The 20,801-nt window shown below is 45.9% G+C and overlaps 9 non-coding genes and 1 pseudogene across 9 annotated transcripts; all 10 read left to right on the top strand.

Annotated features, from left to right (window-relative positions):
- Nucleotides 1–105: 105 nt before the first annotated feature.
- On the top strand, nt 106–296 carry LOC130329896 (U2 spliceosomal RNA). Its single transcript, XR_008873369.1, has one exon. It is a non-coding gene; the product is annotated as a U2 spliceosomal RNA (small nuclear RNA).
- A 2,096-nt stretch (nt 297–2,392) lies between these two features.
- LOC130329903 (U2 spliceosomal RNA) lies at nt 2,393–2,583 on the top strand. Its single transcript, XR_008873374.1, has one exon. It is a non-coding gene; the product is annotated as a U2 spliceosomal RNA (small nuclear RNA).
- A 2,095-nt stretch (nt 2,584–4,678) lies between these two features.
- Nucleotides 4,679–4,869, top strand: LOC130329904 (U2 spliceosomal RNA). The gene has a single exon (XR_008873375.1). It is a non-coding gene; the product is annotated as a U2 spliceosomal RNA (small nuclear RNA).
- A 2,095-nt stretch (nt 4,870–6,964) lies between these two features.
- Nucleotides 6,965–7,155, top strand: LOC130329905 (U2 spliceosomal RNA). Its single transcript, XR_008873376.1, has one exon. It is a non-coding gene; the product is annotated as a U2 spliceosomal RNA (small nuclear RNA).
- A 2,084-nt stretch (nt 7,156–9,239) lies between these two features.
- On the top strand, nt 9,240–9,430 carry LOC130329906 (U2 spliceosomal RNA). The gene has a single exon (XR_008873377.1). It is a non-coding gene; the product is annotated as a U2 spliceosomal RNA (small nuclear RNA).
- Nucleotides 9,431–11,522: 2,092 nt separating this feature from the next.
- Nucleotides 11,523–11,713, top strand: LOC130329898 (U2 spliceosomal RNA). The gene has a single exon (XR_008873370.1). It is a non-coding gene; the product is annotated as a U2 spliceosomal RNA (small nuclear RNA).
- A 2,090-nt stretch (nt 11,714–13,803) lies between these two features.
- Nucleotides 13,804–13,994, top strand: LOC130329899 (U2 spliceosomal RNA). Its single transcript, XR_008873371.1, has one exon. It is a non-coding gene; the product is annotated as a U2 spliceosomal RNA (small nuclear RNA).
- A 2,090-nt stretch (nt 13,995–16,084) lies between these two features.
- LOC130329900 (U2 spliceosomal RNA) lies at nt 16,085–16,275 on the top strand. The gene has a single exon (XR_008873372.1). It is a non-coding gene; the product is annotated as a U2 spliceosomal RNA (small nuclear RNA).
- Nucleotides 16,276–18,367: 2,092 nt separating this feature from the next.
- Nucleotides 18,368–18,558, top strand: LOC130329901 (U2 spliceosomal RNA). Its single transcript, XR_008873373.1, has one exon. It is a non-coding gene; the product is annotated as a U2 spliceosomal RNA (small nuclear RNA).
- Nucleotides 18,559–20,660: 2,102 nt separating this feature from the next.
- LOC130329902 (U2 spliceosomal RNA) lies at nt 20,661–20,801 on the top strand (annotated as a pseudogene; the record flags this gene model as incomplete).

Raw genomic sequence — 20,801 nt, forward strand, 5'->3', positions numbered from 1 at the left:
CCCCAGCCCAGAGTGTGCATGGAAAATTGTCTGGCAGCCTCCCTGACAGCAAGCAGTGATAGTGCCCATGAAGGGGACCTTGTTGGGCCCGCCCCTTTCACGGTTATCGCTTCTCGGCCTTTTGGCTAAGATCAAGTGTAGTATCTGTTCTTATCAGTTTAATATCTGATACGTCCCCTATCTGGGGACCATATATTAAATGGATTTTTGAGAACGGGGGCCGATTTCGAAGCTTGCTTCCGTCGCCCTATGCATTGACCCGATATGGCAGTATCTTCGGGTACAGTGCACCACCCCCTTACAGGGTTAAAAAGAAAGATTCCTACTTTCATTGCTACCTGCTTGCTGGCTAGCCAGCTAGCCAGCCCTGTGGGCCTTGCTGCTGCTGCTGCTGCTGCTGCAGCCAAAAAACAAAAGGTGGTGCTGCTGCTGCTTCTGCTGCTTCTGCTTGTGTCTGGCCGCTGTTGGAGCGTCCAGGCACAGGACTTCTGCTGCTGCTGACTAAATGGCCTCCTTAATTGGATCATTTGAGTAGCCAGCACACCTGTGCAGGTAGGGCATGACATGATAGGCAGCTGCCTTGATAGCGGGTGGGTGCTGAATGTTCCTAATTGACAAAATAAGATTAATGCTTATGAAGAAATATAAAATCTCATCCCTTCCCCAATATCGCGCCACACCCCTACCCCTTAATTCCCTGGTTGAACTTGATGGACATATGTCTTTTTTCGACCGTACTAACTATGTAACTATGTAACATAACATGGGGGGGTCTCCTGGCTGTTCACACAGGTGTGTCATTGCTGTACATTGACCATGCATTGCTTCTGTGGTATTGCAAAGGCAAAGACAAATGCTTCCAGCCATCCATTGCACTAATGGATTGGTCATCAGCTGGCTGTCTATGTCCCGCATCAATATAGACCAAAGTACAGAGGGTTAGGCTATGCTATAGTGCACCTACCTGATGCATCAGAAGGTGCGAGGCCCTTGCTAAATTCTGTGCACAGACTTTGAGATCTATGCTTTAGACTGTATCTAAACCTGCTCCAACATGGACTGACATTCTGGCCTACTTTCAGCCGATGCGACTTGTCTGTCGCTGAACAGTCGCTTTTTATGTATTCAGCACCTATGTATAATGTTGTAAAAATGCTCTAGAAGCTAAAGTCGCAGAAATGTCACACATATTTGGCCTGCAACTTTCTGTGCGACAAATTCAGACAGGAAAAATCAGTATAAATCCTTAGAAAATTATCCCCCAGTGTCTCCATCTGCTGGCGGTATTGAATAAGCATTGCTGCACTGATGGGGTATGCATTAGACGAAAAAAAAGAAGAAAAAGAAGAATAATACGCCCAGAAAAGAGGCGAAAAGGAGAAAAACGTAAAAAAACGTGAAAAAAAAGTAAGAGGAAGAGAAGGGAAAAAAAGGTGGAAATGGGTTTAAAAGTGATTTCGGCGGAGAATATATATATATATATATATATATATATATATATATATATATATATATATATACGCGCACACACACACATATATATAAACGTATTCTCCGTTGAGATATTGCAGCCGCTGCTGTGTCCAGGCCCAGGAGCCTTAGCACTGTGCTGTGATGTCACTCAATACCACTGACATCACTAGGTGTAAACAACATCTCTCCTTTGCTGTGTATGTGACTATGGAGCTGTTTGGTGATGTCGTCTATTATGGCCTTCATAGAAGCAACAGGAGATTGTTGCATCCATCTAGAACCCTCAGAACTACAGTGCTATGATGTCACTCACTTCCACAGGCCTTGCAGAGTGTAAACAACAACAACCCAGCTTTGTTGTGTATGTAACCATAGGGATTGTGATGTCACCTAGAACCTTCACAGCAGCGACAGCTTTATGAGGAGCATCAGCACTGCTCTGCCTGAGCAGAACCATCACCGCCATAGGTTGTCAAATAACCCGGATTTAACCCACACAGGTAAGTCCAATGGGGTGCAGGCATGTCCTCTATGCTTACAGCTTCCCGTGGGTGTTGGTTTGATACCGTTTGGGGACAGCCAAGGAGGCATCTGCAGGCAACAAAGGTAGGTGTGTGCTTGTGTGTGTGTTTCCTATGCAGATCCTAAGCCCAGTGTCACATGCAAGTAGGAGGAGTAAGAAGGGTTCCTGGCAAATCCGGGTTATGGATTGCATTTAAAAAGGCCCCGTGGGAGTGCAATGGGCCCCTGTCTTGCTGCTTAGCAATAATGGTATGGGTTTAGGTTCTGCTGTGTGTACTGGTGGTTGACTGCCCCCCAGCCCAGAGTGTGCATGGAAAATTGTCTGGCAGCCTCCCTGACAGCAAGCAGTGATAGTGCCCATGAAGGGGACCTTGTTGGGCCCGCCCCTTTCACGGTTATCGCTTCTCGGCCTTTTGGCTAAGATCAAGTGTAGTATCTGTTCTTATCAGTTTAATATCTGATACGTCCCCTATCTGGGGACCATATATTAAATGGATTTTTGAGAACGGGGGCCGATTTCGAAGCTTGCTTCCGTCGCCCTATGCATTGACCCGATATGGCAGTATCTTCGGGTACAGTGCACCACCCCCTTACAGGGTTAAAAAGAAAGATTCCTACTTTCATTGCTACCTGCTTGCTGGCTAGCCAGCTAGCCAGCCCTGTGGGCCTTGCTGCTGCTGCTGCTGCTGCAGCCAAAAAACAAAAGGTGGTGCTGCTGCTGCTTCTGCTGCTTCTGCTTGTGTCTGGCCGCTGTTGGAGCGTCCAGGCACAGGACTTCTGCTGCTGCTGACTAAATGGCCTCCTTAATTGGATCATTTGAGTAGCCAGCACACCTGTGCAGGTAGGGCATGACATGATAGGCAGCTGCCTTGATAGCGGGTGGGTGCTGAATGTTCCTAATTGACAAAATAAGATTAATGCTTATGAAGAAATATAAAATCTCATCCCTTCCCCAATATCGCGCCACACCCCTACCCCTTAATTCCCTGGTTGAACTTGATGGACATATGTCTTTTTTCGACCGTACTAACTATGTAACTATGTAACATAACATGGGGGGGTCTCCTGGCTGTTCACACAGGTGTGTCATTGCTGTACATTGACCATGCATTGCTTCTGTGGTATTGCAAAGGCAAAGACAAATGCTTCCAGCCATCCATTGCACTAATGGATTGGTCATCAGCTGGCTGTCTATGTCCCGCATCAATATAGACCAAAGTACAGAGGGTTAGGCTATGCTATAGTGCACCTACCTGATGCATCAGAAGGTGCGAGGCCCTTGCTAAATTCTGTGCACAGACTTTGAGATCTATGCTTTAGACTGTATCTAAACCTGCTCCAACATGGACTGACATTCTGGCCTACTTTCAGCCGATGCGACTTGTCTGTCGCTGAACAGTCGCTTTTTATGTATTCAGCACCTATGTATAATGTTGTAAAAATGCTCTAGAAGCTAAAGTCGCAGAAATGTCACACATATTTGGCCTGCAACTTTCTGTGCGACAAATTCAGACAGGAAAAATCAGTATAAATCCTTAGAAAATTATCCCCCAGTGTCTCCATCTGCTGGCGGTATTGAATAAGCATTGCTGCACTGATGGGGTATGCATTAGACGAAAAAAAAGAAGAAAAAGAAGAATAATACGCCCAGAAAAGAGGCGAAAAGGAGAAAAACGTAAAAAAACGTGAAAAAAAAGTAAGAGGAAGAGAAGGGAAAAAAAGGTGGAAATGGGTTTAAAAGTGATTTCGGCGGAGAAATATATATATATATATATATATATATATATATATATATATATATATATATATACGCGCACACACACACATATATATAAACGTATTCTCCGTTGAGATATTGCAGCCGCTGCTGTGTCCAGGCCCAGGAGCCTTAGCACTGTGCTGTGATGTCACTCAATACCACTGACATCACTAGGTGTAAACAACATCTCTCCTTTGCTGTGTATGTGACTATGGAGCTGTTTGGTGATGTCGTCTATTATGGCCTTCATAGAAGCAACAGGAGATTGTTGCATCCATCTAGAACCCTCAGAACTACAGTGCTATGATGTCACTCACTTCCACAGGCCTTGCAGAGTGTAAACAACAACAACCCAGCTTTGTTGTGTATGTAACCAAAGGGATTTGTGATGTCACCTAGAACCTTCACAGCAGCGACAGCTTTATGAGGAGCATCAGCACTGCTCTGCCTGAGCAGAACCATCACCGCCATAGGTTGTCAAATAACCCGGATTTAACCCACACAGGTAAGTCCAATGGGGTGCAGGCATGTCCTCTATGCTTACAGCTTCCCGTGGGTGTTGGTTTGATACCGTTTGGGGACAGCCAAGGAGGCATCTGCAGGCAACAAAGGTAGGTGTGTGCTTGTGTGTGTGTTTCCTATGCAGATCCTAAGCCCAGTGTCACATGCAAGTAGGAGGAGTAAGAAGGGTTCCTGGCAAATCCGGGTTATGGATTGCATTTAAAAAGGCCCCGTGGGAGTGCAATGGGCCCCTGTCTTGCTGCTTAGCAATAATGGTATGGGTTTAGGTTCTGCTGTGTGTACTGGTGGTTGACTGCCCCCCAGCCCAGAGTGTGCATGGAAAATTGTCTGGCAGCCTCCCTGACAGCAAGCAGTGATAGTGCCCATGAAGGGGACCTTGTTGGGCCCGCCCCTTTCACGGTTATCGCTTCTCGGCCTTTTGGCTAAGATCAAGTGTAGTATCTGTTCTTATCAGTTTAATATCTGATACGTCCCCTATCTGGGGACCATATATTAAATGGATTTTTGAGAACGGGGGCCGATTTCGAAGCTTGCTTCCGTCGCCCTATGCATTGACCCGATATGGCAGTATCTTCGGGTACAGTGCACCACCCCCTTACAGGGTTAAAAAGAAAGATTCCTACTTTCATTGCTACCTGCTTGCTGGCTAGCCAGCTAGCCAGCCCTGTGGGCCTTGCTGCTGCTGCTGCTGCTGCAGCCAAAAAACAAAAGGTGGTGCTGCTGCTGCTTCTGCTGCTTCTGCTTGTGTCTGGCCGCTGTTGGAGCGTCCAGGCACAGGACTTCTGCTGCTGCTGACTAAATGGCCTCCTTAATTGGATCATTTGAGTAGCCAGCACACCTGTGCAGGTAGGGCATGACATGATAGGCAGCTGCCTTGATAGCGGGTGGGTGCTGAATGTTCCTAATTGACAAAATAAGATTAATGCTTATGAAGAAATATAAAATCTCATCCCTTCCCCAATATCGCGCCACACCCCTACCCCTTAATTCCCTGGTTGAACTTGATGGACATATGTCTTTTTTCGACCGTACTAACTATGTAACTATGTAACATAACATGGGGGGGTCTCCTGGCTGTTCACACAGGTGTGTCATTGCTGTACATTGACCATGCATTGCTTCTGTGGTATTGCAAAGGCAAAGACAAATGCTTCCAGCCATCCATTGCACTAATGGATTGGTCATCAGCTGGCTGTCTATGTCCCGCATCAATATAGACCAAAGTACAGAGGGTTAGGCTATGCTATAGTGCACCTACCTGATGCATCAGAAGGTGCGAGGCCCTTGCTAAATTCTGTGCACAGACTTTGAGATCTATGCTTTAGACTGTATCTAAACCTGCTCCAACATGGACTGACATTCTGGCCTACTTTCAGCCGATGCGACTTGTCTGTCGCTGAACAGTCGCTTTTTATGTATTCAGCACCTATGTATAATGTTGTAAAAATGCTCTAGAAGCTAAAGTCGCAGAAATGTCACACATATTTGGCCTGCAACTTTCTGTGCGACAAATTCAGACAGGAAAAATCAGTATAATTCCTTAGAAAATTATCCCCCAGTGTCTCCATCTGCTGGCGGTATTGAATAAGCATTGCTGCACTGATGGGGTATGCATTAGACGAAAAAAAAGAAGAAAAAGAAGAATAATACGCCCAGAAAAGAGGCGAAAAGGAGAAAAACGTAAAAAAACGTGAAAAAAAAGTAAGAGGAAGAGAAGGGAAAAAAAGGTGGAAATGGGTTTAAAAGTGATTTCGGCGGAGAATATATATATATATATATATATATATATATATATATATATATATATATATATATACGCGCACACACACACATATATATAAACGTATTCTCCGTTGAGATATTGCAGCCGCTGCTGTGTCCAGGCCCAGGAGCCTTAGCACTGTGCTGTGATGTCACTCAATACCACTGACATCACTAGGTGTAAACAACATCTCTCCTTTGCTGTGTATGTGACTATGGAGCTGTTTGGTGATGTCGTCTATTATGGCCTTCATAGAAGCAACAGGAGATTGTTGCATCCATCTAGAACCCTCAGAACTACAGTGCTATGATGTCACTCACTTCCACAGGCCTTGCAGAGTGTAAACAACAACAACCCAGCTTTGTTGTGTATGTAACCATAGGGATTGTGATGTCACCTAGAACCTTCACAGCAGCGACAGCTTTATGAGGAGCATCAGCACTGCTCTGCCTGAGCAGAACCATCACCGCCATAGGTTGTCAAATAACCCGGATTTAACCCACACAGGTAAGTCCAATGGGGTGCAGGCATGTCCTCTATGCTTACAGCTTCCCGTGGGTGTTGGTTTGATACCGTTTGGGGACAGCCAAGGAGGCATCTGCAGGCAACAAAGGTAGGTGTGTGCTTGTGTGTGTGTTTCCTATGCAGATCCTAAGCCCAGTGTCACATGCAAGTAGGAGGAGTAAGAAGGGTTCCTGGCAAATCCGGGTTATGGATTGCATTTAAAAAGGCCCCGTGGGAGTGCAATGGGCCCCTGTCTTGCTGCTTAGCAATAATGGTATGGGTTTAGGTTCTGCTGTGTGTACTGGTGGTTGACTGCCCCCCAGCCCAGAGTGTGCATGGAAAATTGTCTGGCAGCCTCCCTGACAGCAAGCAGTGATAGTGCCCATGAAGGGGACCTTGTTGGGCCCGCCCCTTTCACGGTTATCGCTTCTCGGCCTTTTGGCTAAGATCAAGTGTAGTATCTGTTCTTATCAGTTTAATATCTGATACGTCCCCTATCTGGGGACCATATATTAAATGGATTTTTGAGAACGGGGGCCGATTTCGAAGCTTGCTTCCGTCGCCCTATGCATTGACCCGATATGGCAGTATCTTCGGGTACAGTGCACCACCCCCTTACAGGGTTAAAAAGAAAGATTCCTACTTTCATTGCTACCTGCTTGCTGGCTAGCCAGCTAGCCAGCCCTGTGGGCCTTGCTGCTGCTGCTGCTGCTGCAGCCAAAAAACAAAAGGTGGTGCTGCTGCTGCTTCTGCTGCTTCTGCTTGTGTCTGGCCGCTGTTGGAGCGTCCAGGCACAGGACTTCTGCTGCTGCTGACTAAATGGCCTCCTTAATTGGATCATTTGAGTAGCCAGCACACCTGTGCAGGTAGGGCATGACATGATAGGCAGCTGCCTTGATAGCGGGTGGGTGCTGAATGTTCCTAATTGACAAAATAAGATTAATGCTTATGAAGAAATATAAAATCTCATCCCTTCCCCAATATCGCGCCACACCCCTACCCCTTAATTCCCTGGTTGAACTTGATGGACATATGTCTTTTTTCGACCGTACTAACTATGTAACTATGTAACATAACATGGGGGGGTCTCCTGGCTGTTCACACAGGTGTGTCATTGCTGTACATTGACCATGCATTGCTTCTGTGGTATTGCAAAGGCAAAGACAAATGCTTCCAGCCATCCATTGCACTAATGGATTGGTCATCAGCTGGCTGTCTATGTCCCGCATCAATATAGACCAAAGTACAGAGGGTTAGGCTATGCTATAGTGCACCTACCTGATGCATCAGAAGGTGCGAGGCCCTTGCTAAATTCTGTGCACAGACTTTGAGATCTATGCTTTAGACTGTATCTAAACCTGCTCCAACATGGACTGACATTCTGGCCTACTTTCAGCCGATGCGACTTGTCTGTCGCTGAACAGTCGCTTTTTATGTATTCAGCACCTATGTATAATGTTGTAAAAATGCTCTAGAAGCTAAAGTCGCAGAAATGTCACACATATTTGGCCTGCAACTTTCTGTGCGACAAATTCAGACAGGAAAAATCAGTATAAATCCTTAGAAAATTATCCCCCAGTGTCTCCATCTGCTGGCGGTATTGAATAAGCATTGCTGCACTGATGGGGTATGCATTAGACGAAAAAAAAGAAGAAAAAGAAGAATAATACGCCCAGAAAAGAGGCGAAAAGGAGAAAAACGTAAAAAAACGTGAAAAAAAAGTAAGAGGAAGAGAAGGGAAAAAAAGGTGGAAATGGGTTTAAAAGTGATTTCGGCGGAGAAATATATATATATATATATATATATATATATATATATATATATACGCGCACACACACACATATATATAAACGTATTCTCCGTTGAGATATTGCAGCCGCTGCTGTGTCCAGGCCCAGGAGCCTTAGCACTGTGCTGTGATGTCACTCAATACCACTGACATCACTAGGTGTAAACAACATCTCTCCTTTGCTGTGTATGTGACTATGGAGCTGTTTGGTGATGTCGTCTATTATGGCCTTCATAGAAGCAACAGGAGATTGTTGCATCCATCTAGAACCCTCAGAACTACAGTGCTATGATGTCACTCACTTCCACAGGCCTTGCAGAGTGTAAACAACAACAACCCAGCTTTGTTGTGTATGTAACCATAGGGATTGTGATGTCACCTAGAACCTTCACAGCAGCGACAGCTTTATGAGGAGCATCAGCACTGCTCTGCCTGAGCAGAACCATCACCGCCATAGGTTGTCAAATAACCCGGATTTAACCCACACAGGTAAGTCCAATGGGGTGCAGGCATGTCCTCTATGCTTACAGCTTCCCGTGGGTGTTGGTTTGATACCGTTTGGGGACAGCCAAGGAGGCATCTGCAGGCAACAAAGGTAGGTGTGTGCTTGTGTGTGTGTTTCCTATGCAGATCCTAAGCCCAGTGTCACATGCAAGTAGGAGGAGTAAGAAGGGTTCCTGGCAAATCCGGGTTATGGATTGCATTTAAAAAGGCCCCGTGGGAGTGCAATGGGCCCCTGTCTTGCTGCTTAGCAATAATGGTATGGGTTTAGGTTCTGCTGTGTGTACTGGTGGTTGACTGCCCCCCAGCCCAGAGTGTGCATGGAAAATTGTCTGGCAGCCTCCCTGACAGCAAGCAGTGATAGTGCCCATGAAGGGGACCTTGTTGGGCCCGCCCCTTTCACGGTTATCGCTTCTCGGCCTTTTGGCTAAGATCAAGTGTAGTATCTGTTCTTATCAGTTTAATATCTGATACGTCCCCTATCTGGGGACCATATATTAAATGGATTTTTGAGAACGGGGGCCGATTTCGAAGCTTGCTTCCGTCGCCCTATGCATTGACCCGATATGGCAGTATCTTCGGGTACAGTGCACCACCCCCTTACAGGGTTAAAAAGAAAGATTCCTACTTTCATTGCTACCTGCTTGCTGGCTAGCCAGCTAGCCAGCCCTGTGGGCCTTGCTGCTGCTGCTGCTGCTGCTGCAGCCAAAAAACAAAAGGTGGTGCTGCTGCTGCTTCTGCTGCTTCTGCTTGTGTCTGGCCGCTGTTGGAGCGTCCAGGCACAGGACTTCTGCTGCTGCTGACTAAATGGCCTCCTTAATTGGATCATTTGAGTAGCCAGCACACCTGTGCAGGTAGGGCATGACATGATAGGCAGCTGCCTTGATAGCGGGTGGGTGCTGAATGTTCCTAATTGACAAAATAAGATTAATGCTTATGAAGAAATATAAAATCTCATCCCTTCCCCAATATCGCGCCACACCCCTACCCCTTAATTCCCTGGTTGAACTTGATGGACATATGTCTTTTTTCGACCGTACTAACTATGTAACTATGTAACATAACATGGGGGGGTCTCCTGGCTGTTCACACAGGTGTGTCATTGCTGTACATTGACCATGCATTGCTTCTGTGGTATTGCAAAGGCAAAGACAAATGCTTCCAGCCATCCATTGCACTAATGGATTGGTCATCAGCTGGCTGTCTATGTCCCGCATCAATATAGACCAAAGTACAGAGGGTTAGGCTATGCTATAGTGCACCTACCTGATGCATCAGAAGGTGCGAGGCCCTTGCTAAATTCTGTGCACAGACTTTGAGATCTATGCTTTAGACTGTATCTAAACCTGCTCCAACATGGACTGACATTCTGGCCTACTTTCAGCCGATGCGACTTGTCTGTCGCTGAACAGTCGCTTTTTATGTATTCAGCACCTATGTATAATGTTGTAAAAATGCTCTAGAAGCTAAAGTCGCAGAAATGTCACACATATTTGGCCTGCAACTTTCTGTGCGACAAATTCAGACAGGAAAAATCAGTATAAATCCTTAGAAAATTATCCCCCAGTGTCTCCATCTGCTGGCGGTATTGAATAAGCATTGCTGCACTGATGGGGTATGCATTAGACGAAAAAAAAGAAGAAAAAGAAGAATAATACGCCCAGAAAAGAGGCGAAAAGGAGAAAAACGTAAAAAAACGTGAAAAAAAAGTAAGAGGAAGAGAAGGGAAAAAAAGGTGGAAATGGGTTTAAAAGTGATTTCGGCGGAGAATATATATATATATATATATATATATATATATATATATATATATATATACGCGCACACACACACATATATATAAACGTATTCTCCGTTGAGATATTGCAGCCGCTGCTGTGTCCAGGCCCAGGAGCCTTAGCACTGTGCTGTGATGTCACTCAATACCACTGACATCACTAGGTGTAAACAACATCTCTCCTTTGCTGTGTATGTGACTATGGAGCTGTTTGGTGATGTCGTCTATTATGGCCTTCATAGAAGCAACAGGAGATTGTTGCATCCATCTAGAACCCTCAGAACTACAGTGCTATGATGTCACTCACTTCCACAGGCCTTGCAGAGTGTAAACAACAACAACCCAGCTTTGTTGTGTATGTAACCATAGGGATTGTGATGTCACCTAGAACCTTCACAGCAGCGACAGCTTTATGAGGAGCATCAGCACTGCTCTGCCTGAGCAGAACCATCACCGCCATAGGTTGTCAAATAACCCGGATTTAACCCACACAGGTAAGTCCAATGGGGTGCAGGCATGTCCTCTATGCTTACAGCTTCCCGTGGGTGTTGGTTTGATACCGTTTGGGGACAGCCAAGGAGGCATCTGCAGGCAACAAAGGTAGGTGTGTGCTTGTGTGTGTGTTTCCTATGCAGATCCTAAGCCCAGTGTCACATGCAAGTAGGAGGAGTAAGAAGGGTTCCTGGCAAATCCGGGTTATGGATTGCATTTAAAAAGGCCCCGTGGGAGTGCAATGGGCCCCTGTCTTGCTGCTTAGCAATAATGGTATGGGTTTAGGTTCTGCTGTGTGTACTGGTGGTTGACTGCCCCCCAGCCCAGAGTGTGCATGGAAAATTGTCTGGCAGCCTCCCTGACAGCAAGCAGTGATAGTGCCCATGAAGGGGACCTTGTTGGGCCCGCCCCTTTCACGGTTATCGCTTCTCGGCCTTTTGGCTAAGATCAAGTGTAGTATCTGTTCTTATCAGTTTAATATCTGATACGTCCCCTATCTGGGGACCATATATTAAATGGATTTTTGAGAACGGGGGCCGATTTCGAAGCTTGCTTCCGTCGCCCTATGCATTGACCCGATATGGCAGTATCTTCGGGTACAGTGCACCACCCCCTTACAGGGTTAAAAAGAAAGATTCCTACTTTCATTGCTACCTGCTTGCTGGCTAGCCAGCTAGCCAGCCCTGTGGGCCTTGCTGCTGCTGCTGCTGCTGCTGCAGCCAAAAAACAAAAGGTGGTGCTGCTGCTGCTTCTGCTGCTTCTGCTTGTGTCTGGCCGCTGTTGGAGCGTCCAGGCACAGGACTTCTGCTGCTGCTGACTAAATGGCCTCCTTAATTGGATCATTTGAGTAGCCAGCACACCTGTGCAGGTAGGGCATGACATGATAGGCAGCTGCCTTGATAGCGGGTGGGTGCTGAATGTTCCTAATTGACAAAATAAGATTAATGCTTATGAAGAAATATAAAATCTCATCCCTTCCCCAATATCGCGCCACACCCCTACCCCTTAATTCCCTGGTTGAACTTGATGGACATATGTCTTTTTTCGACCGTACTAACTATGTAACTATGTAACATAACATGGGGGGGTCTCCTGGCTGTTCACACAGGTGTGTCATTGCTGTACATTGACCATGCATTGCTTCTGTGGTATTGCAAAGGCAAAGACAAATGCTTCCAGCCATCCATTGCACTAATGGATTGGTCATCAGCTGGCTGTCTATGTCCCGCATCAATATAGACCAAAGTACAGAGGGTTAGGCTATGCTATAGTGCACCTACCTGATGCATCAGAAGGTGCGAGGCCCTTGCTAAATTCTGTGCACAGACTTTGAGATCTATGCTTTAGACTGTATCTAAACCTGCTCCAACATGGACTGACATTCTGGCCTACTTTCAGCCGATGCGACTTGTCTGTCGCTGAACAGTCGCTTTTTATGTATTCAGCACCTATGTATAATGTTGTAAAAATGCTCTAGAAGCTAAAGTCGCAGAAATGTCACACATATTTGGCCTGCAACTTTCTGTGCGACAAATTCAGACAGGAAAAATCAGTATAAATCCTTAGAAAATTATCCCCCAGTGTCTCCATCTGCTGGCGGTATTGAATAAGCATTGCTGCACTGATGGGGTATGCATTAGACGAAAAAAAAGAAGAAAAAGAAGAATAATACGCCCAGAAAAGAGGCGAAAAGGAGAAAAACGTAAAAAAACGTGAAAAAAAAGTAAGAGGAAGAGAAGGGAAAAAAAGGTGGAAATGGGTTTAAAAGTGATTTCGGTGGAGAATATATATATATATATATATATATATATATATATATATATATATATACGCGCACACACACACATATATATAAACGTATTCTCCGTTGAGATATTGCAGCCGCTGCTATGTCCAGGCCCAGGAGCCTTAGCACTGTGCTGTGATGTCACTCAATACCACTGACATCACTAGGTGTAAACAACATCTCTCCTTTGCTGTGTATGTGACTATGGAGCTGTTTGGTGATGTCGTCTATTATGGCCTTCATAGAAGCAACAGGAGATTGTTGCATCCATCTAGAACCCTCAGAACTACAGTGCTATGATGTCACTCACTTCCACAGGCCTTGCAGAGTGTAAACAACAACAACCCAGCTTTGTCGTGTATGTAACCATAGGGATTGTGATGTCACCTAGAACCTTCACAGCAGCGACAGCTTTATGAGGAGCATCAGCACTGCTCTGCCTGAGCAGAACCATCACCGCCATAGGTTGTCAAATAACCCGGATTTAACCCACACAGGTAAGTCCAATGGGGTGCAGGCATGTCCTCTATGCTTACAGCTTCCCGTGGGTGTTGGTTTGATACCGTTTGGGGACAGCCAAGGAGGCATCTGCAGGCAACAAAGGTAGGTGTGTGCTTGTGTGTGTGTTTCCTATGCAGATCCTAAGCCCAGTGTCACATGCAAGTAGGAGGAGTAAGAAGGGTTCCTGGCAAATCCGGGTTATGGATTGCATTTAAAAAGGCCCCGTGGGAGTGCAATGGGCCCCTGTCTTGCTGCTTAGCAATAATGGTATGGGTTTAGGTTCTGCTGTGTGTACTGGTGGTTGACTGCCCCCCAGCCCAGAGTGTGCATGGAAAATTGTCTGGCAGCCTCCCTGACAGCAAGCAGTGATAGTGCCCATGAAGGGGACCTTGTTGGGCCCGCCCCTTTCACGGTTATCGCTTCTCGGCCTTTTGGCTAAGATCAAGTGTAGTATCTGTTCTTATCAGTTTAATATCTGATACGTCCCCTATCTGGGGACCATATATTAAATGGATTTTTGAGAACGGGGGCCGATTTCGAAGCTTGCTTCCGTCGCCCTATGCATTGACCCGATATGGCAGTATCTTCGGGTACAGTGCACCACCCCCTTACAGGGTTAAAAAGAAAGATTCCTACTTTCATTGCTACCTGCTTGCTGGCTAGCCAGCTAGCCAGCCCTGTGGGCCTTGCTGCTGCTGCTGCTGCTGCTGCAGCCAAAAAACAAAAGGTGGTGCTGCTGCTGCTTCTGCTGCTTCTGCTTGTGTCTGGCCGCTGTTGGAGCGTCCAGGCACAGGACTTCTGCTGCTGCTGACTAAATGGCCTCCTTAATTGGATCATTTGAGTAGCCAGCACACCTGTGCAGGTAGGGCATGACATGATAGGCAGCTGCCTTGATAGCGGGTGGGTGCTGAATGTTCCTAATTGACAAAATAAGATTAATGCTTATGAAGAAATATAAAATCTCATCCCTTCCCCAATATCGCGCCACACCCCTACCCCTTAATTCCCTGGTTGAACTTGATGGACATATGTCTTTTTTCGACCGTACTAACTATGTAACTATGTAACATAACATGGGGGGGTCTCCTGGCTGTTCACACAGGTGTATCATTGCTGTACATTGACCATGCATTGCTTCTGTGGTATTGCAAAGGCAAAGACAAATGCTTCCAGCCATCCATTGCACTAATGGATTGGTCATCAGCTGGCTGTCTATGTCCCGCATCAATATAGACCAAAGTACAGAGGGTTAGGCTATGCTATAGTGCACCTACCTGATGCATCAGAAGGTGCGAGGCCCTTGCTAAATTCTGTGCACAGACTTTGAGATCTATGCTTTAGACTGTATCTAAACCTGCTCCAACATGGACTGACATTCTGGCCTACTTTCAGCCGATGCGACTTGTCTGTCGCTGAACAGTCGCTTTTTATGTATTCAGCACCTATGTATAATGTTGTAAAAATGCTCTAGAAGCTAAAGTCGCAGAAATGTCACACATATTTGGCCTGCAACTTTCTGTGCGACAAATTCAGACAGGAAAAATCAGTATAAATCCTTAGAAAATTATCCCCCAGTGTCTCCATCTGCTGGCGGTATTGAATAAGCATTGCTGCACTGATGGGGTATGCATTAGACGAAAAAAAAGAAGAAAAAGAAGAATAATACGCCCAGAAAAGAGGCGAAAAGGAGAAAAACGTAAAAAAACGTGAAAAAAAAGTAAGAGGAAGAGAAGGGAAAAAAAGGTGGAAATGGGTTTAAAAGTGATTTCGGCGGAGAATATATATATATATATATATATATATATATATATATATATATATATACGCGCACACACACACATATATATAAACGTATTCTCCGTTGAGATATTGCAGCCGCTGCTGTGTCCAGGCCCAGGAGCCTTAGCACTGTGCTGTGATGTCACTCAATACCACTGACATCACTAGGTGTAAACAACATCTCTCCTTTGCTGTGTATGTGACTATGGAGCTGTTTGGTGATGTCGTCTATTATGGCCTTCATAGAAGCAACAGGAGATTGTTGCATCCATCTAGAACCCTCAGAACTACAGTGCTATGATGTCACTCACTTCCACAGGCCTTGCAGAGTGTAAACAACAACAACCCAGCTTTGTTGTGTATGTAACCATAGGGATTGTGATGTCACCTAGAACCTTCACAGCAGCGACAGCTTTATGAGGAGCATCAGCACTGCTCTGCCTGAGCAGAACCATCACCGCCATAGGTTGTCAAATAACCCGGATTTAACCCACACAGGTAAGTCCAATGGGGTGCAGGCATGTCCTCTATGCTTACAGCTTCCCGTGGGTGTTGGTTTGATACCGTTTGGGGACAGCCAAGGAGGCATCTGCAGGCAACAAAGGTAGGTGTGTGCTTGTGTGTGTGTTTCCTATGCAGATCCTAAGCCCAGTGTCACATGCAAGTAGGAGGAGTAAGAAGGGTTCCTGGCAAATCCGGGTTATGGATTGCATTTAAAAAGGCCCTGTGGGAGTGCAATGGGCCCCTGTCTTGCTGCTTAGCAATAATGGTATGGGTTTAGGTTCTGCTGTGTGTACTGGTGGTTGACTGCCCCCCAGCCCAGAGTGTGCATGGAAAATTGTCTGGCAGCCTCCCTGACAGCAAGCAGTGATAGTGCCCATGAAGGGGACCTTGTTGGGCCCGCCCCTTTCACGGTTATCGCTTCTCGGCCTTTTGGCTAAGATCAAGTGTAGTATCTGTTCTTATCAGTTTAATATCTGATACGTCCCCTATCTGGGGACCATATATTAAATGGATTTTTGAGAACGGGGGCCGATTTCGAAGCTTGCTTCCGTCGCCCTATGCATTGACCCGATATGGCAGTATCTTCGGGTACAGTGCACCACCCCCTTACAGGGTTAAAAAGAAAGATTCCTACTTTCATTGCTACCTGCTTGCTGGCTAGCCAGCTAGCCAGCCCTGTGGGCCTTGCTGCTGCTGCTGCTGCTGCTGCAGCCAAAAAACAAAAGGTGGTGCTGCTGCTGCTTCTGCTGCTTCTGCTTGTGTCTGGCCGCTGTTGGAGCGTCCAGGCACAGGACTTCTGCTGCTGCTGACTAAATGGCCTCCTTAATTGGATCATTTGAGTAGCCAGCACACCTGTGCAGGTAGGGCATGACATGATAGGCAGCTGCCTTGATAGCGGGTGGGTGCTGAATGTTCCTAATTGACAAAATAAGATTAATGCTTATGAAGAAATATAAAATCTCATCCCTTCCCCAATATCGCGCCACACCCCTACCCCTTAATTCCCTGGTTGAACTTGATGGACATATGTCTTTTTTCGACCGTACTAACTATGTAACTATGTAACATAACATGGGGGGGTCTCCTGGCTGTTCACACAGGTGTGTCATTGCTGTACATTGACCATGCATTGCTTCTGTGGTATTGCAAAGGCAAAGACAAATGCTTCCAGCCATCCATTGCACTAATGGATTGGTCATCAGCTGGCTGTCTATGTCCCGCATCAATATAGACCAAAGTACAGAGGGTTAGGCTATGCTATAGTGCACCTACCTGATGCATCAGAAGGTGCGAGGCCCTTGCTAAATTCTGTGCACAGACTTTGAGATCTATGCTTTAGACTGTATCTAAACCTGCTCCAACATGGACTGACATTCTGGCCTACTTTCAGCCGATGCGACTTGTCTGTCGCTGAACAGTCGCTTTTTATGTATTCAGCACCTATGTATAATGTTGTAAAAATGCTCTAGAAGCTAAAGTCGCAGAAATGTCACACATATTTGGCCTGCAACTTTCTGTGCGACAAATTCAGACAGGAAAAATCAGTATAAATCCTTAGAAAATTATCCCCCAGTGTCTCCATCTGCTGGCGGTATTGAATAAGCATTGCTGCACTGATGGGGTATGCATTAGACGAAAAAAAAGAAGAAAAAGAAGAATAATACGCCCAGAAAAGAGGCGAAAAGGAGAAAAACGTAAAAAAACGTGAAAAAAAAGTAAGAGGAAGAGAAGGGAAAAAAAGGTGGAAATGGGTTTAAAAGTGATTTCGGTGGAGAATATATATATATATATATATATATATATATATATATATATATATATATACGCGCACACACACACATATATATAAACGTATTCTCCGTTGAGATATTGCAGCCGCTGCTGTGTCCAGGCCCAGGAGCCTTAGCACTGTGCTGTGATGTCACTCAATACCACTGACATCACTAGGTGTAAACAACATCTCTCCTTTGCTGTGTATGTGACTATGGAGCTGTTTGGTGATGTCGTCTATTATGGCCTTCATAGAAGCAACAGGAGATTGTTGCATCCATCTAGAACCCTCAGAACTACAGTGCTATGATGTCACTCACTTCCACAGGCCTTGCAGAGTGTAAACAACAACAACCCAGCTTTGTTGTGTATGTAACCATAGGGATTGTGATGTCACCTAGAACCTTCACAGCAGCGACAGCTTTATGAGGAGCATCAGCACTGCTCTGCCTGAGCAGAACCATCACCGCCATAGGTTGTCAAATAACCCGGATTTAACCCACACAGGTAAGTCCAATGGGGTGCAGGCATGTCCTCTATGCTTACAGCTTCCCGTGGGTGTTGGTTTGATACCGTTTGGGGACAGCCAAGGAGGCATCTGCAGGCAACAAAGGTAGGTGTGTGCTTGTGTGTGTGTTTCCTATGCAGATCCTAAGCCCAGTGTCACATGCAAGTAGGAGGAGTAAGAAGGGTTCCTGGCAAATCCGGGTTATGGATTGCATTTAAAAAGGCCCCGTGGGAGTGCAATGGGCCCCTGTCTTGCTGCTTAGCAATAATGGTATGGGTTTAGGTTCTGCTGTGTGTACTGGTGGTTGACTGCCCCCCAGCCCAGAGTGTGCATGGAAAATTGTCTGGCAGCCTCCCTGACAGCAAGCAGTGATAGTGCCCATGAAGGGGACCTTGTTGGGCCCGCCCCTTTCACGGTTATCGCTTCTCGGCCTTTTGGCTAAGATCAAGTGTAGTATCTGTTCTTATCAGTTTAATATCTGATACGTCCCCTATCTGGGGACCATATATTAAATGGATTTTTGAGAACGGGGGCCGATTTCGAAGCTTGCTTCCGTCGCCCTATGCATTGACCCGATATGGCAGTATCTTCGGGTACAGTGCACCACCCCCTTACAGGGTTAAAAAGAAAGATTCCTACTTTCATTGCTACCTGCTTGCTGGCTAGCCAGCTAGCCAGCCCTGTGGGCCTTGCTGCTGCTGCTGCTGCTGCTGCTGCAGCCAAAAAACAAAAGGTGGTGCTGCTGCTGCTTCTGCTGCTTCTGCTTGTGTCTGGCCGCTGTTGGAGCGTCCAGGCACAGGACTTCTGCTGCTGCTGACTAAATGGCCTCCTTAATTGGATCATTTGAGTAGCCAGCACACCTGTGCAGGTAGGGCATGACATGATAGGCAGCTGCCTTGATAGCGGGTGGGTGCTGAATGTTCCTAATTGACAAAATAAGATTAATGCTTATGAAGAAATATAAAATCTCATCCCTTCCCCAATATCGCGCCACACCCCTACCCCTTAATTCCCTGGTTGAACTTGATGGACATATGTCTTTTTTCGACCGTACTAACTATGTAACTATGTAACATAACATGGGGGGGTCTCCTGGCTGTTCACACAGGTGTGTCATTGCTGTACATTGACCATGCATTGCTTCTGTGGTATTGCAAAGGCAAAGACAAATGCTTCCAGCCATCCATTGCACTAATGGATTGGTCATCAGCTGGCTGTCTATGTCCCGCATCAATATAGACCAAAGTACAGAGGGTTAGGCTATGCTATAGTGCACCTACCTGATGCATCAGAAGGTGCGAGGCCCTTGCTAAATTCTGTGCACAGACTTTGAGATCTATGCTTTAGACTGTATCTAAACCTGCTCCAACATGGACTGACATTCTGGCCTACTTTCAGCCGATGCGACTTGTCTGTCGCTGAACAGTCGCTTTTTATGTATTCAGCACCTATGTATAATGTTGTAAAAATGCTCTAGAAGCTAAAGTCGCAGAAATGTCACACATATTTGGCCTGCAACTTTCTGTGCGACAAATTCAGACAGGAAAAATCAGTATAAATCCTTAGAAAATTATCCCCCAGTGTCTCCATCTGCTGGCGGTATTGAATAAGCATTGCTGCACTGATGGGGTATGCATTAGACGAAAAAAAAGAAGAAAAAGAAGAATAATACGCCCAGAAAAGAGGCGAAAAGGAGAAAAACGTAAAAAAACGTGAAAAAAAAGTAAGAGGAAGAGAAGGGAAAAAAAGGTGGAAATGGGTTTAAAAGTGATTTCGGCGGAGAAATATATATATATATATATATATATATATATATATATATATATATATATATATATACGCGCACACACACACATATATATAAACGTATTCTCCGTTGAGATATTGCAGCCGCTGCTGTGTCCAGGCCCAGGAGCCTTAGCACTGTGCTGTGATGTCACTCAATACCACTGACATCACTAGGTGTAAACAACATCTCTCCTTTGCTGTGTATGTGACTATGGAGCTGTTTGGTGATGTCGTCTATTATGGCCTTCATAGAAGCAACAGGAGATTGTTGCATCCATCTAGAACCCTCAGAACTACAGTGCTATGATGTCACTCACTTCCACAGGCCTTGCAGAGTGTAAACAACAACAACCCAGCTTTGTTGTGTATGTAACCATAGGGATTGTGATGTCACCTAGAACCTTCACAGCAGCGACAGCTTTATGAGGAGCATCAGCACTGCTCTGCCTGAGCAGAACCATCACCGCCATAGGTTGTCAAATAACCCGGATTTAACCCACACAGGTAAGTCCAATGGGGTGCAGGCATGTCCTCTATGCTTACAGCTTCCCGTGGGTGTTGGTTTGATACCGTTTGGGGACAGCCAAGGAGGCATCTGCAGGCAACAAAGGTAGGTGTGTGCTTGTGTGTGTGTTTCCTATGCAGATCCTAAGCCCAGTGTCACATGCAAGTAGGAGGAGTAAGAAGGGTTCCTGGCAAATCCGGGTTATGGATTGCATTTAAAAAGGCCCCGTGGGAGTGCAATGGGCCCCTGTCTTGCTGCTTAGCAATAATGGTATGGGTTTAGGTTCTGCTGTGTGTACTGGTGGTTGACTGCCCCCCAGCCCAGAGTGTGCATGGAAAATTGTCTGGCAGCCTCCCTGACAGCAAGCAGTGATAGTGCCCATGAAGGGGACCTTGTTGGGCCCGCCCCTTTCACGGTTATCGCTTCTCGGCCTTTTGGCTAAGATCAAGTGTAGTATCTGTTCTTATCAGTTTAATATCTGATACGTCCCCTATCTGGGGACCATATATTAAATGGATTTTTGAGAACGGGGGCCGATTTCGAAGCTTGCTTCCGTCGC

The sequence above is a fragment of the Hyla sarda genome, unplaced genomic scaffold, assembly GCF_029499605.1.
Source record: "Hyla sarda isolate aHylSar1 unplaced genomic scaffold, aHylSar1.hap1 scaffold_3255, whole genome shotgun sequence".
Classification (NCBI taxonomy): domain Eukaryota; kingdom Metazoa; phylum Chordata; class Amphibia; order Anura; family Hylidae; genus Hyla; species Hyla sarda.